The sequence below is a fragment of the Pongo pygmaeus genome, chromosome 21 (genome assembly GCF_028885625.2).
Source record: "Pongo pygmaeus isolate AG05252 chromosome 21, NHGRI_mPonPyg2-v2.0_pri, whole genome shotgun sequence".
Taxonomy (NCBI): domain Eukaryota; kingdom Metazoa; phylum Chordata; class Mammalia; order Primates; family Hominidae; genus Pongo; species Pongo pygmaeus.
In genome coordinates, this window is record NC_072394.2 from 43,179,058 (window position 1) to 43,203,961 (window position 24,904).

Genomic DNA, 24,904 nt, shown 5'->3' on the forward strand with positions numbered 1-24,904 from the left:
CCAGGAGGAACTCAATTACAAGTGTGGAATAAATGAATGAATAAATGAAATTAATAAATAGGCAAAGGCTGATCTTCCTTACAGTGTGAGGTCTCTGAATTGTCAGGCCTTTTCTGCACACCCCCCAGCCCCCTCCTCTCCCTTAGTTAACAGTCATTCCTGAACCAGTCCTTCCTTCTTCCTCCTGAGGCCAAGGACCAACTCAAGAAATCTGCATGATTTGAGTTATCCCACCCCATGGGCCTCCCTGCTTTCGCTTTCTTCCTCCTTTGTCTGGATGCTCTTCAAGGGCCCAGAATTCCAGCTTCTCACTACATGCTCATCACCACATGGATAGCAAACTTCTCAGGTACAGGGGAAGTAGATGGCACCCTCCCACTGCCCTGGGACCTGCTGCCTGGGAGTGGTAGAGGAAATAATGCTAATTGGCTGTGTCAAAGCCCAGTCTCCATTTAGCCAGGAGCTGCTGTGGTCATTCAATCTCTTTTTAAAACAAATTACAGAAGATCACATTCTCATCGTGAAAAAATGCAGCAATGTAATTTTAACATCTATGTCTAGAGCTACAGCTTGCTTTTGATTTTTACTCAGCAAATGCTTGGTCAATACATGGAAATCTACTTCTTTTTAACTAATGCATAGCATTCTATCCAATGGATGCCCTATAGTTTTTTATCCAGGCCATATTGGTGGACATTTAAGCAATTTCAAATCTTTTACTATTGCAAACAATGCTGCAACTCAGCTTTTTACATGCGCCTTTCTGCACATGGGCAAACATTCCTCTAGAAAGCAAGAAATAAAATTGCTGGGTTGAAAGATGTGTGCATTTTCAGTGTTAATAATGTCAAATTAGCCTCTAACAAGATGGTACCTATTTCATTTACTATCAGAAATGGAAAACCTGTTTCCCCATAGCCACACCAACAATGAATTTCATCAAGGGTTTTCATTTTTGTTTCAATTTTACAACCAGTGCTGGGAGATGAGGGTTCAGGGATGAATATGGCTTCTTTCCTCTCCTCCAGGACGGTGCAAACCTTGCCATTGTGACATGAAAGGTGTTGTGATGGCAGTATGTCCACAGTGCTGCTGGATACCAAGTAAATGATCCCTGGTTCTATTGGAAGAAATGGGGAGGGTGGCAGAAAATGCTGCAGAGAAAAGGTGACACTTGGTTAAGGCTTTGGAGGCTGAGCAGAAATTTGCCAAACACAGAAATGCAGGAAGAGCTGGTGGTAGGACTAGTCCAAGCAAAGGCATGGAGCAAAGGTACTGCCTCGTGCCCTTGGGGAGCTATTTCAGGGAGGCTGGAAACAGAGATGAAGGCTTCTGCAGGAGCCAACACTCGAAGGACCTTGAATGCCGTGTCAAAGGGTCAGAGTTCTGTCCTGAGGGCTAGAAGGTCATCTCCATATGGGAAGGCATCTTTTTTATTGGACCGTCAGGCACATAGTAGGTGCTCGGTAAACATGTATGGAAATAAAAAGGAGAATTTCAAAGGTATTTAAGCAACATGCTTAATTATCTTTCATCCCTCATGGAGACAAGGTGCGTTCCATACCAGGGACTGAGATCCAGGCTTCATTCTGGACACTGGAGAGGTGGCACAGACACACTCAGCTCAGGAATTCTTTCCTGGGTTGCAGCCCCCCTCCCGGCCCTGTGCCAGGTCCCTTTCACCTCTGCCCGTTAGAGATTGCTTTTGGTTGCTGTGTTGACAACCCCTGTTTCTGTGTTTGGAGCGGCTGTTCAGTGCCATTTCCTGATTTAATATCAGCACCAGCATACAGCAAGGATGCACAGTTAGCAGTTTTTGCTCCAAGTATTTTTCAAGTTCCCTTTTGATGTAAGGGTTGGATTTGCAGCTTCCCTGATCTCACAGAGCAGGGAGGGAGAGATTGGGGGAACGAACTGGGAGCCAGAGGTGGGAGAAGATGACCCTGAGAAGATTCATCTAGTCCAGCTGAGCTGAGAGACTCCAAGCTCCTTCTGCAAGGGGATGGCAGAGGGATCAGCTAAGACAGGGCAGGCTGAAGGGTTTCCTGGAAGGTGTGGCCTCTGAAGCAAGGCTGCTATTACCCTTCTGTGTGGGCATAAAGATGTACACGTGTCTGTGAATATATGTCTCTGTCACAAAAACAAAGGGTTAAAAAGGTTAAATAATCTAACATGATGCAATTCAAAGCACCAGGAAATGAAAACAAAATTGGTCCAAAGCAAAACTTAAGGTTGGTACAGGTCCCAGTAGTGCTCAGTTTTTCAGGGTTTGGGGTTGTTTGTTTGTTTGTTTTTGACTGAGCATCTACTATGCCCAAGGACTTCCTCAGGGCTGAGTGCTCATCCTCTTCTGATGGAAACAGATCTTTTTCACTACATTATGGCCAACGCAACAAGAGAGCATGCTCGGGGACTGTGCACACGCAGGAACACACACCCACATTTGAGGGCAGGGCACGAAAAGAGACTGGGCATTTCTTCACCAGAGTCCTTGAAGGCCTGCACCCCACCCCCCCCATAGACACCTCTGTGACCTGCTGCTGGGGCTCCATTCTACCTCTTCTACCACCCACCTGTTGGACTCTTCTCCAAGACCTTCTATGTCATTTGGGGTCTTCTGAGAAGCAGAAGCCAAAACAGGATTCTATGTGTAAGAGGTTGATTGGGGGACACATCTGTGAAGTATAAAGGAAGAGAGGGCAAGAGGAGGCAGCGAGAGCCTTCAGACCGTGATTTTGGTCTCGTCCCTGTGAAAGGAGAGGGGGAAGGAAGGAGGATGTGGAAGGAAGAGTCTCAGACTGCAGCACTGCTCTAGGAAAGTTGCAACCAGGATCATGCCACCCAGTCACGGCAGACTTCCCCAGGTAATGAAATTAGCCCAGCAAACATCTTATTGTGTGTTTTCTACATGTGAGGGACTGGATTATATTTAGATTGCATCATCTCACTTAGTCCTTCACAATAACCTTAACAGACAGGTACTATTTTCATTATTACCCCATTTTGTAGGCTGAGGCTTAAATAAATTAAGTCCCTTGCCAGAGGCCACAAGTGACAAGTGACAGGGGAAAGATTCAAAGGCTGTTTGACTCTAACTATTTCTCTGGACTGCTGTGGCCAGGAGGAGGCTTGGAAAGGGTAAGTGGGAGGCTCATTTCTCTTTGCACCCATCTCTCCTGCTTATGGGCCCTGGGATGTGTTTCAGCACAACCCCCAAGAAGGCTTTTCTGATCTCATCAGGGCTGATGCCAGCTCATTCCAGGCTGGTCTGCCAGTCAGCCCCAAGCAGATGGCCCAGAATGCTCACCTGAAATAGGCACTCTCCAGCAGCCACACATGTGCTTTTCTCTTGGGCATTACCTCCTCCAGGAAGCCTTCCTGCTGGCTGGCCCATGTTTCCACAGCACCTTATATAGACACTTTGCCCAGAGCATCTGTTATATCTGTGTCCACCACCAAACTCAGCCTCTCTAGGACCAAAACCAGGTCTGAGTCATGTCAGCACCCAGCACGGGAGGGCATAGCACTGGAGAGACAGCAATACATGCACCTGGTGCTTGGACAAAGAAACATGTCCCAGGGGCATCAGGAAGACACCCTTAGAGAGCATGGGTTGTTGTCATGAAAGCCATGCTTTAGCCTTCAGATGTGCAGCCTGCATTCCCTGGCTTGGTTGCCAGGGGCCTCACTAACCCCCAGGCAGTGTTAACAATTGAGCTTCTCACTTCTCTGCAGCAGATAACACCTCCCACCCTCGCCTCAACTTCTCTTGGGGGCCAGGCCCAGGCTTATACCCTTGCTTCCCAAAGCCTCAGCATCTGCTTGGCTGTCAGTGGCACAGTGGGTAGCCCCAGCCAAGGAGGAGAGTTATTTTTATTTATTTCTTCTTAATCATGAACTTAATTTAGCTGCTAATCAGGTTACCATGGTGACTTGCACTGGATTTATAGCAGTTTCCTAAAGTGCCTTTTTCACACTCTTTTGGTAAATGAATAAAATTTGGGTGATGCACAAAGCGCATAAATATTGGGTGTCCTAGAAAAAGGTCAGATGCATCCGTTTTGTATTTGCCTTTTGCCCTGACTAATCAGGCATAAGAGAGCCATGACTGTGAAAAGATTCCAGGTTCCTCTCCTCTGCCCTCCCTTTAAAACATTCAATGGATCCCTACTGCCACCAGGTAAAGTCTGAGATTTTTACAGTGCTTTCAAGGCCTGCCCCTCTATCCTCCCTTCACTAACACTCTACCTTCCAGTTCTCCTGTGCTGTTTCTTGCAAGCTTATGCCTCTCTGCTTTTGTTTGTGCTGTGCCCTGATCTGGAAAGCCCTTCCCAGACAGCAGGAAAGCCCTCAGTCTTCTGAGCTCTCCAGAAGGGTTAATTTCTCTCTCCTCTGTTCTGGGAATGATGGTAGCCTGGCTTGCCTGAGAAAGGTTTTCCCCCTTGTCTTGAGACCACTCCCATCCCTATGTGCTATTTTAGAAAACCTTTGGGCACTCTTACTGTCTCCACTATTGCTTGGACAGGGGTGGGGGGCTATAGTGCTGGCCAGCCCAGGAGAGTGGGGCAGGGAAGCAGCAAGGAGATGAAATGAGCAGTCGGTATTTTGACAGCTTTCCGTATTTCACTGTGTGGGAACCTCACCTCGTATTCTACCCCAGTGTTTGGGAAGAGAGGGATCATCCCATAGGCTCAGAAGGACTTCTGCCTTAGGCCTTCTGCAAGCTCCCCCCTACCCCTTGTGGCTCCCAGAAGGGAGAATGTCTCCACGCTGGAGACCACAGTTTCCAGGTTTCCCTTGAGGACCTTGGGGCCGGCTGCCAATCAGTCTTGGGATCAGCCACAGTCCATTAGTGAATGCTCAGGGCTCAAGGCGCCAACAGAGCCACCAGGCGTCGGCGCCAGATCCTACTCAGGGAACCCAAAGCCACCTTCAATTATTGTCTTGGACTTTGTAATCAGACAAGCTGGACCCACAGACCATAGGCTGTTTTCCTAGGCTCAGAAACCCCTCCAGCCCCAGTTCTGGCACCCTGAGCTCACCAGGCACTCTCCAGTCCAGGATGTACATGCAACCCAACAGGAGACCACTCCCTGAACCTCCTGGGTCACAAAAGGAACCACCTGACCCCTTTGCAGCAGCCCACGCTGTAGGTAAGGCTATGTGAGTGCATTAAATTACCACCCCTCTCTTAGCCTCACTTTCCCATCTGGAAGGTGCAGCTGTAGTTATGGCAGATGCCCTGGCATCAGTGATCATGGACTTACTTTACTTCTGGCCTTCTAAACTTGGAGTCAGAAGAACTGAGTTCGAATTCTTGCTCTGCACCTTTATTTGATTTTGCTTCAAGATTGAAGCCAGGGGAGAGGAAAGGGCTATTTCCAGAATGCCTTTGGAAGCGTGAGATCAGCAGGCCCAGACATCTGCAATAGTGACCAAGAAGGGAACATCTGGTGATATGCCAGGCAAGCCCTGAATGGCTGCACAACCTCAGCAGGCAGGTTTGTCCCTTTGTACCACCAGAGGAGTTCTGGCCAAAATGACTCAGAGGATCTGGGAATGGGGAGTAGACGTACAACTCCCTCTAACCAAGCATGGAAGGACCCAGGTATCCAGACCCAATCACCCAAAGCTTGAGAAAGTCTGGAGTTGTAACCATAGCTCATTGGCAAACTTACTGTGTGATCTTGGGCAAGTCACTTAACCTCATTGGGCTTCAGAGAGTTTTTCTGGAGACATGAATCCTTCCCAAATGGGGGTGAGACCTTATGTTCCCCAAACCCTTCTCCAGCATGTGAGCTTATGAAGCTGGCTCTGGCCCATCCAACAGCAGTTGGGGGTGGAGGACAATATGACTTTGTAAAAAAACTCAGAATAAAGCACAGTAACCCCTCCAGCCACTGGGGACTGCCTTACTCCACCCCTGCACATATCTTAAGGTGAGAATTAACAGGTACCCATTCCTGGTAAGGACTTGACAAGCATCTTGCATGGAGAAAAACCAGGAGCTCCTCATTGACTTGGTAGATGTTACACAGCACTGTGTTTAAGAGCACAGGCTCTGGAGCCTGACTCCCTGGGTTCAAATCCCAGCTCTGTCATTTACTACCTGTATGGCCTTGGGCAAGTTGCCTAACCCTTCTGTCTTTTCTTCTTCACATGTACAATGGGACTAATAGTAGCATTTACCTCATTGGATTGTTGGGAGGATTAAGTGAGTAGATACACATTAAGCACTTAGTGTTGAGGGTTGATGATTATGTGTCAAACATTTCTCCCATATATTAGTTCTCAAAGCTACTATTATTAGCCCCATCTTACACTCAAGAAAACTGAAATGCAAAGATATTAACCCTCTTACCTGGTCCCTATGCTCTCTGCTAGTGCATTTGCCATCAGACCTTGCTGCTCCCACTTCTGCTCAATATGATCAATGCTCTCCACTGACTTGTTTTGCAAAACAAGTTCATATAGCAATGGAAATAGAGAAGGGAGGTGGGAGTTAATTAGGGCAGGGTGAGCCGCAGATCAATTTTAACATTGTTAAAGGAGAGACAACTAAACATTAGCATGTGATACAACAAGAACCATCACAACACCATCTACAAAGGCTTCTAGCCAAAAATCGAATACAACTCTGATCAGGCCTCTGGATCAAACTACTGATTTCCAGGAAACACAGGGGATGGAGGAACACGTTAAACAACACCACAAGGAGGCGCTCAGCTGAATCTGGAATGTGAAACAATCTACAGGAGAATGACCAAAATTCATCAAGAAACAAATGGCATTTAGAAAAGAGAAATAAATCACATTTTTAAATGTGAGAAAAAGGGAGGACTGTTATAAAGAAGCTTAAGAGACATATCAGTCTAATGCAATGTTTACAGCCTGACTCAAACTAAATGTAAAAAGGAGGTTTTGAGACAATTAGAAATATTTGAATCTCTACCAAATATTAAATGAATTGGTTTTTTCACTGGGTTAGGTGTGATAATGATATTGTGGTTATGTTAAAAGAAATTGTAAGTCCTCATCTACTAACAATACCTCCTAAAATGTTTATACATGAAATGAGATGATGTCTGTGATTTATTTTAAATACTCCAGCAAGAGGGTGGGGGTCAAGGGTGCATGCAGGTTTATAGTGATTTTCTCTTCTTCTGTATGTTTGGAAAATGTCATAATAAAAAGTTTAAACTAAAAAGGAGGGCAGAGGATGAAGGCAGATCGCTAAGTATGAAGAGTTGTAGGTATGGGTTTCAGAAACATTGGTAGTGAGTGAGGTTTGGCCCCACAGAGATGGGACTGGGAAGGCACTCAGCCCCTCATGCATTCTCAGGTCACCTGAGGGAAAATAAGCCTTTGCACACCACTCTGGAATTCATTTGTTTATTCACTCACTCACTCTCCAATTCATTCATCCATCATCCATCCATCGGTTCATGGTGCAGTCAACACACCTGTTTGTTGACAGCCTACAATGTACCAGAAACTGAGAATACAAAGGTTATCATCCTGTCCTTCTGGCACTTACAGTGAAGGCAGGAGAGTCAAATGCTTGTTAAATCTGCCATTACGCAGATACAGCTTCACAAACCCTGAAAAGTCTGAGGTAGGAAGTGGATTGCATACCATCAAGAAGTTTAACATGGGCAAACAAGACTTGTTCTGGAGTGAGAGACGGTCGGGGAAGGTTTCTCTATAACATTTAAGCTGAGACTTGAATGATGAAAAGGAGACAGCCATGTAAAGAGCCCAGGGAAGGGCGTTCAGGCAAAAAGAAAGGCAAGAGAAAATGTCCTGGGGCAGAAAGGAGGCAGGGATTTTCAGGAGTGTTCAGTATACAATAGCTACAGCAGAGTGGGGAGCGAGACTCACAGGCTGGGGGACAGCTGGGGCTGTTAACTGCTGCTCTTGAACCAAGAGAAATGTCTCTCCCTTACACGGAACATGTCACATAGACACAGAGGCCTCAGGCCAGATGACAAATGCTCCACCAGTTATCAAGACAGGTATGGGGGAAGTGTGTGTGCATGTTAGAGCAATAGAGAAAATGTTCTATTTCCTTAAAGAATTTTAATTTGGGACTAGGGTGGAGAGGAAGGGAAGAAGGCGGCCCTGGGGCAGAGAAGAGGCTGCTACAAAGGGAACCATTGGAATCGCTGAGTAAGTAATACTCCCAATTAGAGATTTAAAAACCAATGGTGAAAAGCAGGCTTGTGCTCAGCTCAGCCCTCCCTCCCTCAGCCGGCCTCAGTCAGGGAAAGGAAGTCGTAGCCAACCGTGGGGACAGTTGCCCAGTGATTTATGGCCCTGAGACAAAGGCTCCCAAGGAAAGGCCCTGCGAAACTCAGACGTGTTGTTGGAACAATTAGAGCCCATCCATCTGTTTGAGTCAGCACAGCATCCGGAAAATGGGCCTGGCCCGGGCTGAGCACCAGCTCTTCACGTGGGACTTTCCGCATGGTGAACACACACAAGAGCCCAGTAGCTGGTGGAGGAAAAGCCCCATTTTTCAGATAAGGAAAATGAAGCTCTCAGAAAGACAACTTGCTCAAGGTCATCAGCTAGGAGATTCAAACTCAGATCTGTTGGAGTCCCAAGGCCACATTCTTTTTGGCATTTCTTACTATCTCCCTGGAAGTTTCTGCAACTGCCCTGGGTGGCTAGTCCCTTGGGGGATACTGGGCTCTTTCTTCAGTTTTCCAAGATGGGCTGCTGTTGCCCCTGCAGAAAAGTTTAGCCCTCAGATCTCGATTCACTCTAAAAAGCTAAGCTGGTGTATCCAAAGCCAATAGCAGATCCCTCTCCTGCAGAACAAAATGCGTAATTCCTCCTCTGGAACTGTGATTCTACAGGGACCTGGAAGGGGTCAGTGGTATCAGGCCCCTGCCTCCAAACTATGTGCAGTGTCCTGGGCCCTTCTAAGAAATGCATGTCAGAAGCACCCCTCAGGGCACATGCATAGCCCCGTGAGCTGATTCCAGCAGCTGCACTTCAGGAGTGCTGTGTCTGACTCAGCTCTGTGATCCCAGCACAGCGTCTGATCCAGAGAAGCACACAGCAAATGTTTGCTGAATAAAGGAACAGACCTTTGGCATTGGAGATTTTGCAGCAAACCCAACTTTAGAAGAAAAAAAAAAGGATGGCTTATTAAAATAAGCTTATGGTACAATGTTCATTGTAAAAAGTGGATGATACAATCATATAGCAAAAAAAATCCCACAAAAATCCGGTATATATTTAATAGTGTAAAGTAACATGCATATATTTGTGCACTGTGAAAATTCTAGATTAAAATGTAGCCAAAATATTAATAGTCCTATCACTGTGCAGTTGGCTTATGTGTAGTTTTATTTGCTTCTTGAATTTTTTTTCTAAAATGTGTTATAAGAGTATATGCTATCTTCACAATAAAAAGGAAAAGCTGTAACTATTTTTTTCCATAACATAATTTTTACATAATAAAGTTTAGGGTGCTGCCTGCCTCTATGAATTCAGAGGCAGCTGCTGGGTGCCAGGCAAAGCAAAGACATTGTGTGAGCTCAAAGTCAGCTTCCTCAGTCCACAGACCCCAGGGCCACAGGACCCACACTGGCCTCAGGAGCCGCCCATTCCCTGTCTGGGTCCTTGGGATAAGGAACAACATGGATGCCAGACCTCACAGCCATCTGCCAAAATTTTACCACAGCCAGGTACATTTCCACGACTCCTTTCTCCATAAGCAAGTCAGTAAATCAAAGTGCATCTCGTACACGAGTTGGGCCCTTTCTGGTAAAACACAAAAAAACTTAATCTTTGGTCCAGAAGCAGTAGATTGCCGCGGCAAGTCAGCAGCCAAAACCATTAATCTTTGCTGCGTTCCCCAACTGGCCCGAGTAGTAAAGAAGATAATACCCCAGCAGAATCAGTGACCCACTACAAATTGGTCCTGAAAGGTCCACCAGCATAAATAGACTTTTGCTGATCCAACACTTGTTAGGAACCCCAACAAAGAGACTATTGGCTCGTCTGATGAGCCGCTTGCAAGGGGCCCTTGCAATGGCTGGTGATGGATGACCACCCTCCCTTGGAGGGGAAGATGCAGCTCCTGGTATGGGGCCCTTTCTCATCTTAAATTTGTCCTCAATAAATCACAGGTGCAGAGAAGCCAGCATCAGTTTCATTACACCTACATGCTCCAGTATCAATCACGCCACCATGGCAGCCTGTCTGGGCGCAGTTCATTTCAAGTGGCTGTTTCTGTCCTGATTCCATTTCCACTGCAATGCATGCCTCCAAGGGGCTGGGGCCTGGAGAACGGGAGGAAGAAGCTTTTCTGTAAAGGCCTATGCTTCCCTGGCCTCAGTACCTATTCCCTTCTCTTTGTCTATTAACTATTCCCCAAATGTGTGTCACTTGGAGCTCCGGATCCAGTGCCTGTGCAAAGGGCTGAAGCCCCAGGATCAGAAAGACTTGTTTTTAGATAATAGGTCTGACATTTGCCAACTTGGAGCAAGTCATTTTACTTTCAGAGGCTCAGCTTCTTCATCCGGAAAATGGGGCTAAAGACACCTGCATCTGGAGATGAAACACAGAAATAATTGTAAAGGACCTGGCACAGGCTGGGTACAAAGTGGGATCTTCAGTTCATGTCAGTCCCAGTCCCTGCTCATCCTTGGCTGAGATGCTGGTTGAAGAGAAAATATTGCAGGGATGGCTGATCTTGCTTTCCCTCTGGTACTCAGGCCAGTGAGAAAGTGGAAATTCTGTTGTTCCTCTTCTCTGTGTCTACCTGCCTGGACCATTCCTGGTGCCAACAAAAGTATGTCAATTATGGCTCAGAATTTATGAGGATGCTGCCACAGCTCGTTTTTTGTCTTGTTCCTTTCATCGTAGGCAGTTAAAATACACTTAAAACTAAGGACACCAGAGAGCTCTCAGACCTCTTCTTAATGCACATAATCAAATACTTTAATGTCATTAAATGCATATATAAGGCTTATCATAAAAGCTGCGAACTTCTTTTTTAAAGAATCATAAATGGGAATAAATGGTTTCTTTTTAGGCAGGTCCTAAGCCAGTTTGCCTACAACCACTAGAGGCAGGACAGAAGCATCCCTCCAAGCCTGCCAATAGGCCTCCTCCAGAGGGCACAGCCCAGCTGCCTCTGCTGTGGGGTGGAGCTCTCAAGGCCTAGTGGCAGCCCTGTAAATTGTTAACTAAATAAGTAGATCTTTGAGCAGAAGAGAGGGGAGTGCAAAGGACCCTGCTCCTGAGCTGGTAAGGAATGTCAGACGGAACAAGCTTTTCAAAAAGACACTTCCATTCACTCTAAACCTACAAGAAAGCCAGAGTGACAGGGCCATTTATTTGCAGAAGAGCTGGAGAGGGGGTGGAAAGGGAGGCAGAGATAAGGAGAAGGAGGAGAGAAATAAGTAAAGGAGGGAGAGGCAGGGGGAGAGAGAGAAGGTTCGCAAAGCAGGCAGAGAGAGGGAGACAGAGAAGGAGAGGGGGCAGGCTCTACCCCAGGGTCCAGTGTCTCATCCATCACCATTGCAAGGTGATGCAATCTCATCCAGCCATTGCAAGGACCCCAGTGGTTCAGGGTCCAATGTCTTGGCACTGCATGTTGGCTCAGAATTCTGAGACAGAGCCTACAGAGCTGCATATATATCCAATACATCTCAGAGAACAGAACATAATAGCAATATAATAAAGATGATGATGATGATGATGATATTGAACATTTACTCTGTGTCCAGTCTAATGTCTAAGTTCTTTACCAGCATGACCTCATTTAATTCTCCTAACAACGCTATATGGTAGCTACTGTATTTCATCAATTCTAAGACATACATTTTCTTTTTCCCATTTTAACACCTCTGAAATTGAGATGCTTTTTAAAATCACTATCAGCCTGGCAGCAGTCTTGATGTCATTGTCATATCTGGGAACACACATCAAAACTTGTGGAACAAGTATTTGCAGCTTAAAATCCTGAGGACAATAGAGGAGTGGTTTTTAAAGAAATGCTATCACAAACGCCTACAATGTGACAGCAGATGATAATCTGTTGAAAAACATGGACATTGACAATGCTGAGTTAGTCTCTGAATATGAGGAAGTTTTAGGAATACCTTAAACAAATTATTTCACTTATATTTTCCTTTTCATATATGTATACAAAGGTCTTGTGACAAACATCTATGTTTAAATAAACCTGAAAGTTCTTTTCATAAGCATGAAAATAAAATTCTAAGTGATAAGAAAGTATTATGTCATGGTTTCATTGGCAATGATTTGACTGTTTTTTAGTGTTTCGTAAAATAATGGTGCAACATACAAGCTCTCAAGTCCCATCTTATAGATGAGAAAACTGAGGCACTTTTATTACTTGCTCAAAGCCATACAGATAGTCCAAACTCCAGGTCTTTCTGATTCTAGAACCTGTGTTCTCAGCCATTATTGCTCTTCATCTCTGACATCTCTGAATTCAGATCAACATAGGTTCTGATTCCAGCTTTGCCACTTTCTGGCTTTGTGACCCATGATACTGATGTCTAGTAGTCTCTGAGCCATAAAGCAGAAATGCTAACGAAACCTGCTTCTCAAAGTTACAGGTGGGAAAATCCATATATGAAAAGGTTCAGCACAGTCCCTGGCCCCAAGAAAGTGCCCAGGATGTGGCAGGCTGAAGGAGGGTCTACCTGTAAGTCTGCACACATCCGAACCCGAAGAACACCTCTTTGCCTATGCAGCAGCAGACAAAAGACTGGGTGGCACCAAGAGCTCAGATCTAGGACTGGAACTGTGTCAGTAAAAGATGCTTTTAGCACTCTCAGGACAAGCCAGTCTGTACACACTTCCTGGTGCCTGCGAGATGCTCAACTCTTCCTTCCTACTAACAAAACAACAGCTGCAGTGACCGTAATTAGTGTATTACTTTATTATTACCATTTATATCTTTTGAATGCCTACACTTTGGGACTGTTCTAAGGCCTTTACCCACATTGTAATCTCACAATAACCCCAGGAGTAGGCACGTTACAGAGGAGGGGAAGGCTCAGAGAGTTGAAGAACACATAGGGCTATCTTTGGGCATCCTGGGCTAATTCAGAGAACAAATACGCCCAGTGTCTTAGGTTAATTTAGTACTTTGGGGTCCCATGGTTCATTCCCATTAGGTCTGAGATTCAAGTTAAGACGTCGACTTCTAAAAGTCATAAAGGATTTCTTCTCCGCTGCCCCACATCAATGATAAATAAAACATGTTTACCATGGAAAATTCAGAAAATGTTTATTACAAAAAGACGTAGTCACACATAATCCCATTGCACAGAGAACACCTCCTGGTTTACATTTTTTTGCTCCTTTTCTCCCGTTCTTATTTCTAACCATATTTTACACAGTTTATGTTATTCATGGAATTTTATATCTTGCTTTTATCTCCTGGCATAAGCATTTCCCATGTTATTAGAAACTCTTTAACATCATTTTTATTGTTACCAATATTGTTGAATGGGTGGACCATAAGGTTCTTAACCACTCCCTTCATGTGGGAGCATTTAGTGTCCGCAGGCACAAACTTGTGTGCCTAAACCTTTGCTTACATTTCTATTCCTTTGGGATAAATTATTTACAATAGCATTACTGCGTCAAATGACTTGTACATTTTTAAGACTCTTGATAGATATTGTCAAACTGTAATTCATATTTAAGAATATCTGTTCCAACCTTTTTTTTTTTTTTGAGACAGAGTCTCATTTCATCACCCAAGCTGCAATGCAGTGGTACGATCTCAGCTCACTGCAACCTCTGCTTCCCAGGTTCAAGTGATTCTCATGCCTCAGCCACCCTAGCAGCTGGGATTACATGCTCATGCCACCACACCTGGCTAACTTTTGTATTTTTAGTAGAGATAGGGTTTCACCATGTTGGCCAGGCTGGTCTTGGACGCCTGGCCCCAAGTGATCTGCCTGCCTCGGCCTCCTAAAGCACTGAGGTTACAAGCATGAGCCACCACGCCCAGCCGAATATTAACATTTTTTATTGTTATTCTGATAACGAAATTTTTCTGATTGTTTTCAATTAACATATTTTAGTTTACTAGTAAGCATGAACTTTAAAAAAAAAAAAAAAAACCTTATTTTACAATTGTATCTGTGGATTTGTGTGGTTACAGCAAAGCAGTTAGGAGCCCCTGCCTGCTAGATTAAGCTGAGTGATTTTGAATCCTGGCCCCTCACTTACAATATGCGTGATCTTGGGATGATTATTTAACTTCTCAAAGCTTTATTTTTTTTTCTCATCTTTTAATAGGGATGAGAATAATAACACCTAACTCATAGGGTCTTTGTAAAGAATGAATGAGAAATCCCATGTAAATTATACCTGGCATATAGTAAGTGTTCACTAAATATTAGCTACTTGAATTTCTTTTGCAAATTATTTTTCATACCCTTTTCTCATTTATCTTTTGAGATCTTAATATCTTTCTTATCCATTTGAAAGAGTTCTTTTTATAGGAAGAACATTAGCCCTTTGCTACATATGTTGTGAATATTTTCTAACTGGCTTTTAAAGCAACATTCTTTCTCTCTTGATAGTCTACATGAGAGTATTTTATGGCCATCCACATCCAGTGAAGCTGAAGGGAAGGGTTAGGTCTATTCAGTAAAGATATAGAAAAATGAAGGAGTTTTCATTTCCAGTGATGCGCCCCAGAAAACATTGCTTCCATTCACAATGCTGCATTTCTAATAGATGAGGTAAGAATTGATGGGGTTTGTCGTACTCACAAAATGACGCCCAAGCGGGGATGCACAGAGAACGTTGCCACGGCTCCGACATGTTGATGCCAAACACTGCACGAAGCACTTCGTGTCAGGGGAAGAAGCGTTAGAGCTTTCTCGAGCCCACTCTTTCTCAGTTTGGAAGCTGTCCTCATGTTCACAAGGATATTTTGGTAGAAAACCTCCTTTTCCAGGATCTCCATTTGCCCGTCGCCACTTCTGTGTACTCAGTACTTTTCTGTCAACGAGAGTTCCAAGGAGTGAGAAAGCCTGTTTTTGTTTTCATTTTTTATGTCTATTAAAAATAAACATGCTGAGAAGCTGCCTCTTAGTCTCTTTATCAAGCCCCAAATGACGTGTAGCCCTTGTCAACTCAGCGTTGACGAATGCAATCAGCATTTACAAAATCAGATTTGTAAGGCATCGGGAATAAACTTAACTAAGGGCAGGTTTCCCCCCCATTGATCAAAACGGGTTTTTGCCGAATGATGGGCAGTCAGTCGGTCCCTCAAAGTAAGTAAGCGTACAGGCAGGCAGGATGCTGTCCCCAGCCCACCCACCTGGGCCCAGCTCACAGGACACCTGGCAGGTTCTTCTGCTAGGAAAGCCGAGAAGCCCACCTCTTTATGGGTCGGCACAAATGGGACACATTTCATGCTGAGTCAATTTAATCAATACTTTTCTTGCTTTGGAAACCCCGAGCATTTAGAAAGAGCAAAGCCACACTACACAGTAAAGCAGCTTTAAATTCTAATGAGCTTCTCTGTGCTAATTAATGACTTTGCTAACTGGAAGCTTTCTTTGTTAGAAAACACACTCTTGCCTTTCAAGATGACAGCTTTTCCTTTCCCGAATGTCTTTTATTATCAAACCAGAAAGGGAAGTACTTTATTCCTCTCATCCTGTTAGAACTAATAGATTTTTATTATTTAAAAAATAAATTTCTTTTAGTAACCAGCTTTGCATTTTGCCTTATAAAAGCTAGAAAGTGCAAGAGATCAATTCCTCCTAAATCCTACCTGTCACCCGCCTGGCAGGAAACAGAGTTCTAGAGGGTAAACACGGCCTCTTCTGGAATAGACACAACAGTATGCCCCCTCCCGCCCCCTCCCATCGCACAGTGAGATTTGGTAATTTGCAAATTGAGCAACCATCATTATTTTTTAAGGAGCAAACAGGGTCTCCACTCCTCACTAGGAGAATGTGGCCCAATCATTTGTCTCGGCAACGCACGAATTCTAGAGCACTTGAGAATTCTTAGCCATAAAGCTGATTACTAACAGAGGGATGGTTATAAAGAAAAAAATCTTTTTAATCTGGGGAGGAGGGGAAGGGAAGATGAAGGGCAAGAAGGAAAAGATACATAGAGCTCATTGCTGGAGTTATCAGCCCAAATCAGAGCTTGAACTCTGATTTTTTGTGAATCAGAATTCACATGTGAATGTATGAGTGGAATTTCTCTCTCTTTCTCTTTTCTGCCTTGTTGTTGCTGTCTGACAAGAGAGTCCGTCTGGGTCTCTCTGTCACTATCGCCATCTCTGCTCCTCTGTCCTTTCTGAGTACTTGATGAAGATATCCTGCCTGGAAATAATTGCATTCAGACCCCTGAGTCCCACTTAAAAGTCTTTGGGACTGATCGAGATAAATCCCATCAGGCTTTTGTTTCCACTCAAAGTGCCCCCATCATTTATTAGACGAATTAAAGTATCAATTTCTGTTTAAACATGAACAGGGTGATGCCAAATATTAGTCAGTTCCTAATAATTCTGAGGGATTAAAAAGATAATAAAAGTAATAGTCCATTACATTACCTACTTCAGCAAGATTGTAATGAACGTAATAAATTCTGGATCAGGGTTATAACAACTTCCATCTATTTAAAATGAATTTGTAGGGTTACTTTCATTAACTATGTATATGGGGAAAATGATCTGACATATTACTTTAAAAGAGCTGTAAAACCGATTAGGAGAAAATATGCTTTCCAGACAGGGATGCTGGCCACTGGGGACAACTGCATCCTTGGGAAGTCGGAACGAGCTGCCGAGATAGCCCGATTCTGCCCTTCCAGCACTACCTGCTTGCTACTCTGAAAAAAATCATGACAGCATCAGCGCTGGTGAACGAGGGTAAGAGAACCTTCTTTTTCCCCTTCTCCTTTTATTTTTTTTTTCCTTCCCAGGTATATTCCTACTAATGAACCAGGGCTCACTCTGGGAACTTCTGCAAGGAAATAAACCCTAGGCCTGCAGTCCAGCCTGGCCTTTGGACCCCCAGGGGAAAGCTGCCATATTAAAGGGGCCCATGCCCTCATTGCTAGAGGAGACAAGGGAGCGAGCACTTGACTGCACCACAGAAATTACTGCTGTACCTCGAATGCCCGCTTCATTTATCAATTTCATAGCAGAAAAACCCATATGACTGCCTTGTTCAGTCGCACGCTAAATCTAGTCACAGAAAGCTCCCCACCGCCAGTCAAGTGTGTTACGCACAGGCCTGGATAAAGTAACTTGAAATACCACTAATGATTTATACTTAATTGAACTTCTAAGTGATTAAAGTGGCAGTAATGAATGAATAACACCCTCCTCATTCCCTTGACCACTCGGCCCAGCCCCTCTAGGCAGAGTGGGCCTCGCCTGGGGAAGTCAGCGGGGATGGCTGCCTGAAGCCATCCTCTGGGCTCCCCAACGCTGCTCATCCTGGCTCAATTGCTCTCACTTGCAGTAAATGATTCCATAAGCACCGAATCAGACCATTGATCCTTTTTATTAGATTACCCAATTGTAAGGTTAATGCCTTTGCATTTGGCAAACGGAGTCAGTCAACTCGAATCCCGAGCAGGGATCAGCGTTTAAAAGGACACATGTGGGAGCAACTCTGTCAACACACAGATTTGCTGGCAGCAGTAGCCAGATGCTGACGCCCTTCCTTCCCGTGGCCCCCCCACAAAAGAAGGTGCCATAAGAATCCACTTCTAGGCCTGTGTCTTCCTTAGCAGCAGCCCCCATGGGACAGCCAGGGGGCCAAACCTGCTGCCCATGTCCTCCCCACCCCCAGTGCTTCTGTTTCTGGAAGAAGGAAGAATCCTGCAAAAGTTTTCAGTCACCTCAGACAGGGATAAAGGTGGATAGTTCACCTCGGGCCAGGAACCTTGCTGCCTTCTCTAAATGGAGGAGAGCCAGGACTTAAATCAATGACAAGGACATAGGCTTCAGAAACCAAAAGTTCTTCTTTTCTGATGGTCATAGAGTCAGACAGGGGGCAGCCATTTATACCTAGGCCTCTATACCCAATGTGAATTTATTCTTAGATTTTCTAAATGCATTAACCAAATGCTATTTAAGTGGTCTGCCTTCATTGGATTTTCTAGTAAAGAAATTCATAAGTTGGAAAAACATACTTTGTTGATCTCATATGAGTTCTGCATTGGAGAACATAGCCATGGTTTAGGGGAAATTAGAAGTTACCCAGAGAAATCACCCCAGAAAACCATGTCCTTTTATAGAAGAGGAAACTGGGGTGCAAACAGAATGAAACTTACCCAAGGACCACCCCCACCACAGTGAGTTCACAGAAAAACTCCCATCTTCTGCCTTCCAGATCACCCTGATGGGCCATCCTCGGGTAAGAAAGCAGTACTCTCAGAAGAGGTGGTTTTGAGGCTGTGACAGTAAAGAAATAGTCTTTTTATACAAATGTCTTAAGACACAAGCCATATTTCATATTCAGCTGCACAAACTAGGTCTTTGTCTAAATTGTTCTGTGGAGTAAGATTCGCTGTAAGTATTGCTTACATGATGGATTTGTTCAGCATCTTGCCTCTGAGGACAAGGAAGCTGGTTTCATCATTTCCATTCTGTTCACTTTTTCTGCTGTTCACTTTCTAAAGGTGGCCAGGACGCTGGGGAACAACCCATCATGTGAAGTCAGATACTGAGGGTTCAAGCCCCAGCCCTGTCACTTACAGGCCATGTTATTGTTCTGAGCCTCAGCCTCCTTCATTGTAATAATTCCTCCTTGCTGAATTGTTTTGAGATTAAATGGGATAATATATGTGAAAATGATCAGTGCAGATGAAGCTCTTATTTAGGTAGCCCTCCTTATCCATGAGTTTTCTCCCTCCTGGTTTCATAGAAAAAGAGTGATCCCCTGGGCTTTACAGGCAGTAACTGACTGGTGACAGGTAGCCTAGAGACAGCCCACGTCAGTAAAGGGAGCTGTTTCCCATCCCAGCTCTTTCTTGCTTTGCAAGAGAGGCCCAGGCCCTTGCCAGCCTTTCACTTGCCTCCTCTGCTGAAGGCTAGAGGCTGTACCTTCTTTGAATCACTGCCCAGACCTTGTCTGAGTCTCACAGGGCCTAAGAGGCCGTGAACATAGGGGTAGGGCAATTGCTGTAACAACAATTCAATTACACTTCAGTTGCCATAATAGTCATTCTTATTCAGTTACATTTTTTGAGCACTCGTCATTTAAGTATTTTTTACATGTGTTTAACCTCATCTAAGCCTCTCAGCAATCCTACAAGATTCAAATGGCCATGCTCACTTTACAGAAGCAGAAATCGAGGCTTGCATAGGTCAAGTGGCAGTCCAAAGTGACACAGCTGAGAGAGGACAGAGCTGGGGTTTAAGCTCAAGCCAGTCAGACTCCAGGATCCGTGCTCCATCACTGTGCCCCACTCTTAGGACTCACAGTACCTTTGTGGAAGGGCACAAGCCAGATGTCAGCAGGGACCCTGACCTATCCTTCCTCTTTTAGCCAGTTGACCCATTGAGCCCCAGGGACAGGTATTTGTTCTCAGGGAAAGCAGAGCGTCAGAGGAGAAGGGGAAAAAAATCCCCAAGTGAGCAATAGCTGACCTCTGTGAGTCATTGAGAAAGTGCCGAGGTGGCAAGGCTGGTGGTGACAGGGCCCCGGGGGCCTAAAAGAAGGATGCTTATCTGATTGGGAGTGCATGCGGGCAGATTCTACCTAGAGATAGTTGCGGCTGGGCTGTCTGGGAAGAGAGAGCAAAGAGAGGCCCCAGCTGGAACAGGCTACCAGACCAGAAAGAAGTTCCCAGCATTAGAGCTTGCCACCCAAGAAGCTTCAGACCTGAGCAAGCCAAATCCCAAATCCCCATAGGCCATGCCATCAGCCGTGGCCTCTGTTCTAAGGAGGACACACAGAATACCGGGTGTAGGGAAGCAGATGCCTGTCTATGCATAGACATGGACAGACTTTATCTCTAAGTGGGTCTGTGCTTGTCTGCAGGGGGGTGTGTGTGTGTGTGTGTGTGCATGTGCACGTATGTGCCCACACAGCATCTGAGAGTGATGTGTGGGACAGTGTCTCTCTGCAGTTGTATCTCTCTGTGAGGATGAGGTTGGGTGGGCATGTGTATGAGTGACCATGGCTGGTCCCAGGACTAGCATCTATGGACCCGTGGAGGTCTTTATGCCTATGACTCAGCTGAGGTGAAGGATGATGGTGGAACAGTTGGTTCTGTCAGTGGGAATGTCATGATTCACAGAAGTAGGTTCTGGGGGACCAGGAAGGAAGGGTCTGCTCTGTCTTGAAGAGTCAGGAAGGGCTGCCTGGAAGAAGGGGCATTTGCTACATGGAACCTTCCTCCTGAGTCTCTCATGGGCTGGACCTGAACCAGAATGTGTGGAAACCCCTGTTACCACCCAGTCATATTTATTCTGTCGTCCCCAGAGCAGTTTGAGACAGGCCAAGCAGCACGATGGGCTGAGGAGTTAACCAGCCTCTTCCCCTGAAATATAAACACCAAGCCCTGTGTTCATAGGAGGAGATGGGGGTAACCAGGACAGCCCCTGGACACCTCTGACTCCTGGACTTGGGGCTCTTGAGTACTGCCTGGTGGGTGTTCCCCTGCTGGACTGCCCTGATTTTTTATGCATAATGCAGAACAGACCCCTGTCCAGAGTTGGGCACTGCCCCTGTGACCAGGGCTGGTGTGGGCAACAGAGCTTGATTCTGTACCTCTGGCCTGGAGGCTGCAGTGCCTGAAACCCACTTCTATCACCACCTCTTACTGCTGTATGATTTGGGACAAGCCCTTTGAGCAACGTGAGCCTCAGTTTCCTCATCTCAGATAGAAATGATTATTTCCCCCATACCTCAGTCATTGATCCTTGGTAGCTGTGCCTCAAGCACATCACTAAGCCCTCTGAGGTTCAGCTTGCTCATCTGTAAAACAGGGACAATAACAGCAAATGAGATCACGTGGAGAAAAGCACTTCAAGATTTAAAAATTATCTGGTGCTTGAGAGAAATCACCTGTGACATAGAAAGACTTGGCCAGATTTTCAATTCTTGGCTCCATCTGCAACCCTGGCTGGCATTTCTCAGAGGATGCAGGCCTCTGGGTGTTGCTTCAGTGGCCAAGGATGCTCAGACAGAGAGCTCCAGGACCCCAAGGACAGGAAGGCCCAGGGACAGAGTCTGCCAGTCAGAAGGCACTGGCCCGTGGCTCCCTGGAGCTGCACAGCAATGATTCAGGAAAAGGCTGACAAGGATATTAGCAGCGTGGGTTTTTTTAATCCTGAGTCCAGAGAAAATGCACGATCAGGAATAAAGGCACCCAAGTGAGCAAGGAGAAGGAGAAATAATCAGAATTAGCCAGCGGGCGGGCAGCACGAACAGGGGAAATGCAGCCCCAACAGGGTTGGAGCCTCTGCAGGACCAGCTGAGGAGGTGCCCAGGGATTGGGCAGGCCCGGACATGTGCATGAGGGAACTTGGGGAGGCTGGAGCCCAGCAAGCAGGCAGAAGGGAAGACAATAAAAGAAGCCGTCGTCAGGTGAGTCCAGCACCCTCGGAGGCTGCCGTGGGCCCACCTGGCCACAAGGCAGTGGAAAGGGTGCTGCCAGAGGGCTTCAGTGCTCTGCCCCGCATTGTTCACGGAGCTCTGGATGTGGACGTTGGGTTTCAGAGCGGCCAAGAGACTGCCCAGATCCTGTAGAAAGGCTGCAGAAGCCTCTGCAGGCAGCAGGCCTTCACACCCCCCTCCATCGAGGCTGAAACCAGACTAGGATGACAGAGTCCGTGGCCCTAAAATTTCACTGGGGCTCTCTCCCTGGCAGTTGGACAGGGTGTATCAAGGCATTCAGGGAGGTGATCCCAGGGCCTGCTTTAAGAGCAGAAAGGAATGGATTTTGATGAGCTGGGGCAGAGAAATCCATTTCCATGGGCAATGGAACTGACGTTGTTCCTAACTGAAACCTGCTTTTCACAAATCATTTAGACTATCAGATGGCTTAAGAAAAAGCCCTGGTCCTGAGAGTGTGTGTGTGTGTGCGTGTGTGTGTGTGTGTATTGGGAGAGGGCAGAATTAATGCATCCACCCTTGATTCCACTGCAGATTCCAAATTAATGGAGTATAAATTAATGACAAACGTGTATGGCGTCCTGGAAGCCCAGTGCTACTGTGACACCCCCTGATTCTGGGTCCTCAGGCAAAGTGCTTTCCTGAGCTGCTTTGCTACTAATCTGATATAGAGGAATGGGAATGCATGGCCCCAAGTCCCCCTTGCCATGGCCAGGACCACAACATCCATTCAGCCCAGCTTTTTTTTTTTTTTAACCAGGAAAGACCTCAAATTGAAGATTTGACAGTGTCGGCAATAATTATACAGAATTAAATTGTGTGCATGTGTGTTAAAAGCATTCCTTGCCTAAATGTAATATTTATTACACCACAATTTTGGTAATACCATTTGGGCCTATTTTTCTGCGATATTTAATATTCCAGAAGCATCGATAAATAAAGGAATCAGGACCTCTCTGACCCTCTAACCTCTGATCCTTATTCCCAGTTCTTATCATGTAGGTTCCTTTCGCTGTCAATTTGAGGTAAATTGGCATCTTAGGATTCAGGAGAAGCCTAGAAGGAGAAGAGGGTTACTTCCCTTGAGCAGTGCTGATTGTCCATATCTCTCTGTTAAAAGCTGTAAATTACACTGACTGACACGGAGAGCCCGGCAGACGTTCCCGAGAACTACCGCAAGCTCTCGGCATTACTCTCTCCCATCAGAGCTGCACTGTCTCTGGGTCCGTAACTGAGCAAACACCCTCTTGCATTTGCACGCCTCTCTTGGGTGCCAGGTCAAGGCAGGAATCACCTGGACCTCTCACCTCCCCAGCCCACTCTCCATGGGTCATCTATGTGAACATCAAACCCAAATCACAAGCCCCCAAATTTAATTTATTTCTACCTAAACAAGTTCTTTTATCATAAAGCAATAAATTTGTCTTGGTGCTAGCAATTTGTTGCGGGTGACATAACATTGCAAATTGATTAATCGCTACTGTACGCAGCAAAATGAGAAAAGCAAGGAATTATTATGAATAGCGTCCGTCTTTTACGGGAGGGATTCATTATTCAAAAGTGCTCGCTGGTGCTTACATGTGCCCTGGGTGCAGATTACATCCATTTGCAGACTTCCCACATCATGCTTACACAAATCAACAAACGTGCATTTATTAAGACGTAGAATGAAAGCTATTTAAAAGTGAAAAATGACCTTTTGCATTACTTTTCTTCAAGGAAGGCAAATCTGGGTGGGATGTTCCTGGGACACGTCCCCACAGTTGTCACATGAGTGTCTCTGGGTTCTATGCAATCTGGCTCATGCAGGTGCCAACAAATCTGCCTGCTATGCCTTTGACAGTCCCAGGATCAGAAATACCCCACCAGTGATTTTGCAACCCTTGCTATGGCTCAGGAGACTTAAGCAATTGGCTGTCACTGCCTGCTGGGGAAATGCAGCAGAGAGTTCTCAGTTCTCCAAAAATGAGCCTCCTTAACATCCCCTGGGAGGGGGAAAGGAAATGAATATTAATTGAGTATCTATTCTGTACCAGACACTATCCTGAATGCTTTCCTTGCATTAATAAGGCAAGTCCCTCTACCTCCCTAAACCTCATAGGATTGTTGTAAAGACCAACTGAAATAATGTGTGCACATAAAGCACATAGTAAATGCTCAATATATATTAGCTATGATTGCTATTATAATTTCATTTAAGCATTCCTAAGGTCAGTATTAGTACCATCATTTTACAGATGGGAAAACTGAGGCTTAGAAAGATTTCAAGATTTGCCAAATCACACAGTCAGTGAGCAGGGCTGAGCTTCAATTTAGGATCTGCCTCCAACAATTCATTTTTTTTCTAAACCACCCCCACAGCTATCCTTGACAGTCAAAATAAGATGTATTTGCTTCCTCTAATCCAACAGAGGAGTCCACACACCAACCACACATTAGCTACCCACTCTTTGCCTTCAGGTGTGTCAGAGGGGACATTTGAGAGGGTCTGGAGATTTCATGGCCTTCCCCATCTCTGCCCCTAGCTGTTCCCGCATAGGTTGAGCCCTCATCTGTCTCTAACTCTTGTCCCTTGCTTCTCTATCTACTTGTCCCGTAACCAAGGACCCTTCCAGAAGGAAGCTTGTTGCCTGCCCCAGTGAAAGGCTGACGGGCGGCTCACAGCTTCAGCATTGATTATTCCTGCTGAACTCATGCTCTGTTTAAAAATAGACTAAGATCTCAACTTTCATATTCTAATTAGATTTCAAAGCAACTTTTATAAAACGGGAATGCCTTCATTGTTTTTCTGCTGCATAAAGGGCCATTAACCGCTCCCCAGCCAAGCTAAAGTCCTTTCTAATCCCTGATATCACCCATAAGATAAGAATAGTTACTCATCAGCTTCCGAGAAAACCGTACTGAACCACAAACCTGTCTCCAGGTGTCCAGAATCCAGGGGTGGTCAGGTTAGAAGCCTGGGCATGTAGCTCAAGCTGAGAGTTGGCCCCTGTGAGCATATCTCACAAGACTACATTTCACCAAGTGTCTTCCTCAAACCACCTGCCCTGAGATCAACCCGGGGCTTATATGATTCTGGGCCTCCCCGAGATCTGCCACAGACTCATCTGGTTGTGTGGCCTGGCAGTCTGAGTGTTTGACAAACTCCCTGTAAGATTTGTTTGCACACTAAAATTTGTGAACTCTCGTCCCAAGTATTTCTCAAACCCCATGCCCGGTTGTTTATGCCACCAAATTGAAACATTGATTATTGCAAATTCTGGTTGACTTACAAATATCCTTCCTTAATGAAG

The 24,904-nt window shown here is 45.5% G+C and overlaps 1 long non-coding RNA gene across 1 annotated transcript; it reads right to left on the reverse strand.

Annotated features, from left to right (window-relative positions):
• Positions 1-868: 868 nt before the first annotated feature.
• LOC134738893 (uncharacterized) lies at positions 869-21,435 on the reverse strand. Its single transcript, XR_010125125.1, has 5 exons — positions 21,063-21,435; positions 20,903-20,972; positions 18,322-18,442; positions 14,784-15,015; positions 869-2,130 (listed from the first exon to the last, which is right to left on the reverse strand). It is a non-coding gene; the product is annotated as an uncharacterized LOC134738893 (long non-coding RNA).
• Between the last annotated feature and the right edge of the window lie 3,469 nt (positions 21,436-24,904).